This window comes from Macrobrachium nipponense, chromosome 41, assembly GCF_015104395.2.
Source record: "Macrobrachium nipponense isolate FS-2020 chromosome 41, ASM1510439v2, whole genome shotgun sequence".
In the NCBI taxonomy this organism is placed as follows: domain Eukaryota; kingdom Metazoa; phylum Arthropoda; class Malacostraca; order Decapoda; family Palaemonidae; genus Macrobrachium; species Macrobrachium nipponense.
In genome coordinates, this window is record NC_061102.1 from 32,907,769 (window position 1) to 32,914,055 (window position 6,287).

Below are 6,287 nucleotides of genomic sequence, written 5' to 3' on the forward strand. Positions count from 1 at the left end.
GGCGAGAGAACAGCGGTGGGTGTCCCAAAATGAAATACTTAATGTCAGGGCGTTCGTTTCCGACGCCTCACGCAGAATGACGAAACCGCGCTACTTTTTCCTCCCGGCGATTATTGTTGTTTCCAAAGAATCAGACGTAGGTGCATTGCGCGGGAATGACAACGCTCGAGAGATAATGTGCGGAAAGGAGAATTTTTAAAAAAAGGGAGAAAACACAACCGACGCAATAATGGGAGAAGGAAAAGAACCAGACAGACGCTTCTTGATCGAAGACCGTTGGAGACGACGTCTCAGCCTCTGGTTCGTTACCCGGGACAATATGCATCACAAAGCAAAGGAAAAATCAACGTGAGGGGGAAAAGAAAAAGGAAAGTAAAAGGGAGATGAGAGAAGAAGACAAGTGCGATGGGCGAGATATGTTGAACCGGGGAGCGAGAATACGCGACGCATCCTTTTTGTTTCTCAAAAGAAGAAACGATACAAGTAATAATTGGCTCGCCTGCCAGTTGCCAGAATAGAGGGCAGCCTGGAAGAGCCGAGAGGGGAGGTAGGGAGGGATGGAGGGAGCCTCTTGCGAAATGGTGAACAAGAAAGAAGAAACCTGCGAGATTTGACTCTTGGAAAAGTCACTTTATAATAAAAAAATAAAAAAAGGAAAAGGGAAATGTATCGGCGAAGAATTATATATTTTTGGAAAAGCGGAGGCGTTAGAGAGAATCATGAAGTGGAAAGGAACGGGGTGGAGAGAGAGAGAGAGAGAGAGAGAGAGAGAGAGAGAGAGGAGAGTATGATTAGATATTAGGGCGATGAGTTGCAGCTCTCTGTTATTAGCTGAAATATTAACAAGACTAATGAAGAAATGTTCACATAGCGCGAAACCGGAGGTGAGGGACCGTTGGAGGGAGTAGGGAGGGAGGGAGGGAGAGTGAGAGAATTCGGGAGGGAATGAAATGGAGGAAGGAGAGGTGGTAAGGGAGGGAGAGAGATCAAAAGGAGTAGGAGGAGGGAGGAGGAGGAGGACGGGAGTGGGTTAACATAGGAAGAGCGACCTCATTAAGAAACATCAAAGGAATATGTGTCCCAAGGGGAATCAGGTGACCTCCGTACCTAATGTCTTTTAAGCAACGGCTCATCCCAAATTTCAAAGCAGACGGAACTAACAAGTAGAAAAACGCCTGGAAAAAGCAACAGCCTTGAAAAGTAGCTCATCCTGATACGAGCTGTTTTGGAATGGGCCTCGTCAGGTATCCGAAATGCCGGGAAAGAGTTATTTCATTGACGAAGAGGAAGTCAAGATCCGGGGTTTCGCAGACAGGTTCAAGTTTCTTCTTCGTAACAAAACCCGGAGAACCAACAAACAGAGTTTCAGTTCGAAGCTGATATGGCTGGCAATCGACGCCTAAGAACACATAAACTCTGACTCCCTCTCTCCCTCACCCTACCCCCTTCGACTCTCTCTCTCTCTCTCCATAAAATAACCGAATATTGGCAAATATCGTGTGAGAGACCGGTATCAAAATTGATTGACTAAATCAGGTCTCTCATGACGGGGATGGGTTACTGTGCTTTTTCGTTCTCGATTTGGACATGAAGTACGTGGCTGATATTTATGACTGCTTGATTTCCCTAATTGCTTGGCACTTGCTTGTGAGTGCCGTAGCCTCGAGCGCTGTGAATGCTCTGATGAGGAGGGTGATGACCTTCTTTCCAGAATCCGTGGAGTGAACCTGAGCTTCAGATTATTGAAAACTTATGTTAAGTTTCATTATGTTCATTTTAATTACTAATGGTTCTGGATTTTTTAAAAGTGTGTTTGGATGTAAATGAATTTCATAGATATCAATTATGTGAGAATTTGTGTCACGGTTTTTTATATCTAATTTATCAAATTATTTCCTCTTCATCGTCACAGACGACGGTTGTGTTGACGTCAATTTTAATAGAAAATCAATCAGTCAAGCCAAACTTCCTCCCTATCCAGCTCTCTCTCTCTCTCTCTCTCTTCTCTCTCTCTCTCTCTGTATAAATCTGGGGATTTTGCCCGTCTGCGCTCGTGCATATCGCCGTGTCTATCTATGTCAAACTTTTGCGTGTGTGCTTACCACTCTGCCTGGATGCTTCATTTGTTACCGCGCATGCTCTTCGTCCTCATGGATTCTTTTTTCTTCTTCTTCTTTTTCGCTCTCCTAGACAAGCATTGCATCACGTCTGTCCGACTGTCTCAGTCTCTCTTCGTGTTTGCATTACATCGTATCTCTCTCTCTCTCTCTCTCTCTCTCTCTCTCTCTCTCTCTCTCCACTGAGTATCTCGCGTTTTGTGGTCTCAAAAACAGAATGCTAATATCCATGTTTCTTCGAGTTGCCTTCCGTTTATATCAATACTCCTCATATTAGAAGTGCATTTTTTATTTATTTATTTATGTTTTACTGCCATTTCATTTTATTTGCTCATCAGCTGGTTGTTCTGTCCCTTGAATTACCGTATGAATGTAGTTGTATTTATCTGCAAATATTTTGGTTTAAAAATGTTCCAGCATGAAAAGAAAATGGAATTTTATTCATGATGTTCGTACTTAGAATTGGAACTAACAACAAATCCATGCTTGTTATGTGTTTTCTGAAGATTGCGTGTATTTATGTTAGGCGGCTGAATGAGAGGAATATCAGTTGACAACATAGTGAAGTGTAATATGCTGTAAGCCATAATTTTATTCTTCCGTCGAAGGATTATTTTTTGGTGTTTTGTTTAGAAATATAACTATTGGTTTTCCTTTAATTATCTAGTTTATAGGCTTTACTCTGTTTAGACCTTTTTGATGGTTATATTTGCATCATGCGTACATAAGTACATGCACACAAACACACATGTATATTTATATATGCATATATAGACATACATTGTGTACATATATAATTATGTACACATGTAAATACAAAATTATATATATGTATCTATCTGTCGATCTATCTATATATATATATATATATATATATATATATATATATATATATATATATATATAGACATACATTGTGTACATATATAATTATGTACACATGTAAATACAAAATTATATATATGTATCTATCTATCGATCTATCTATATATATATATATATATATATATTATATATATATATATATATATATATATAAGTATATATATATATATAATATATATATATATACATTATATATATATAATATATATATATATATATTTATAATAAGTATATTTGTATGTGTAAGTGTTAATCATAGTTAAGTATATCTTAGTTTAACCAAACTACTGAGCTGATTAACAGCTCTCCTAGTCCTGGCCCGAAGGATTAGATTTTTTTCTCACGTAATTAGGAACCAGTTGGTTACTTAGCAACGGGACCTACAGCTTATTGTGGGATTCGAACCACATTATATCGAGTAAAGAATTTCTAATCACCAGAAATACATTCCTCTGGCTCCATGTTGGCAGAGCGGAGAATCGAATTTCGGTCTACCGAATCGGTAGGCAAGCACATAACCCACTCGTCCAACGAGGAACTGAGTTAGTCCCAGAATAGCGCTTCTTCCCCTAATATCATTTACTCCCGAGGAAAGATAAGACTAGGGTCACTGCTACATTCATACTTTAACAGCTGAATTGTTGATGAACCCACATGTGCAGAACACCTCCATGACATTAGCAGCGTTATGGACTACTCGACACACCACAATTCACTTCTCCTTCTTGCAATGATCCATTTGACTTATTGGAAGCGGATGCCCCACTTTTCTCTTACGAACCATTATTAAAATCATGTAAAGTAACTAGCTAGTCCTCTCTGTGTGCTAACTTCTTTATCAGCTCTGCTTTCCTCCACTTTTCTCATCTGCTTCAGTGTTCCTATGCCACACATGCTATGAAACAATTCATCTTTAGAGCATCCACAGATTTCCTTTCACCGGCATTCTACATCCACGCTTCATTTACATGAAGTAGATTAGGCTCAATAATCCCTTTATTCATTTCAACCTTGGCTTCCATAGATAGCTCTATCTAAGCAATCCTTTGCACAAACTCTGATAACTTATTTTCTTCACCCATTTTGAGATTATATATTTACTCCTAAATACATTTACAAATCATGTGCTTCGATTCTCCTTCCGTCCTTATTAAAAACCATTGTTCCATCTGCCTGAGTCCCATTTGCCCGTGCAACGTCACTATTGCTTGCTCTCATTCAATTTCAGTGTTATCATCTTGCAAACGCTTCCACTAATCTGTGTACTTTCTCTTCACTATCCCCAGTCAGTGCTGTGTCGTCTTCAAGCATAAGCCATTCATAGTCAATTTACTCCCTGCCCTTTTATATCCTACAATTTTGCCATTAAACCCTTATTCTTATTGTACATTTTTCTACTGAATTTATTCATCTTTCTCTGACTAACTCACACAACTATCCAAAATGATTTTAAATAGCTTTGGAGACACCGTAAACCCCTGTCTCAGTTTCAGTTTTGCACCAAGCCAGTTACGAAGCTTCACTTCCATTCTAAAAACTTTTCATTGCAATTGACAACTTTTTTCTCTACAATATTTTTCAATGCATTCCACTTTGTCTGTAGATTCTACTATCTTCTTTAAGGACTGTGATGACACATGCAGATCTTTCTCTTGACTTTCAAACTTCGCACATAGCTGTTTCAGAACAATCACTTGATCCATACACCCTGATTTTCTTTTCTTTTATGAGTCGTTCTGTCCCCCCCCCCTCTTTTTTTTTTTTTTTTTTTTTTTTTTTTTTTTTTGTTTTTTTTTTTTTGCTCAAAACTTACCATGGACCTTCCTAGGTATACTGAGTACTGTTTACCCATAAAATTCATACTATTTCTTCTACCACTGTTGCTTACACAAGGAACAATAATTCTTCTCATCCATTATTCACATCCGGTCCCTCATCCAGACATACCTTACTCAACCTGGTCAATTACTCAGTTACGTAACGCCCACCAACATAATTGTTGCCAGATGCAGGTAGGTGACATACGAGATTTAGCACTGTGTATATAATATATATATATATATATATATATATATATATATATATATATATATATACATACACATATATATATATTATGTATATAATAGGTATTATATACATATAAGCTATTTAATATAGATTAATTTATTTATATGTTATATATTCATATTATAGATACGTATAGCTTATTTATATATATTTGATTTGTATGTTATTTTATATTATTATTCTATAATAATATATATAAATACATATTAAATTAAATATCCATATATATATATATATCTATCTATATATTATATATAATTATCTATAATGATATATCTATTATATTTATATACATTATAGCTCTGTATTTATATATTTATTTATGTGTATTTATATATATATATTATATATATATATATATATATATATATATAAATATATATAAAATAAATATATATAAAATAGCTATATGTATATATATAAAGATATACATATAAATATAAAATCTATATAAATAAAATAATCTATATAAATAGCTCCAGGACACTAAAGTTTAATTAAGAATATGGAATGCCCTTACTGTGGAGAAGGTACGACACTATCCTAAGAGAATATATGTGACCTTTTTCAAACATAAAACGAGATATATATATATATATATATATATATATATATATATATATAGAGAGAGAGAGAGAGAGAGAGAGAGAGAGAGAGAGAGAGAGAGAGAGAGAGAGAGAGAGAGAGGGGTGGGGATGGGAATTGGCAAACCCACAGTTGGCTGATAGCTACTTAACTACAGACTAATGTATGTATATATATATATATATATATATATATATATATATATATATATATATATATATACATACATACATATATATATATATATATATATATATATATATATATATATATATACAGTTAGTATATATATATATATATATATATATATATATATATATATATTATATATATATATACATATATATAGATATATATATATATATATATATATATATATATATATATATATATATATACATATATATATATATATATATATATATATATATATATATATATATATATTATATATATATATATATGTATATATACACATTATATATATATATATATAAAATGTATATATGTATATACATTATATATATATATATATATATATATATATATATATATATATATATATATATATCGTTTTATGTTTGAAAAAGGTCACATAAATTCGCTTAGGATAGTGTCGTACCTTCTCCA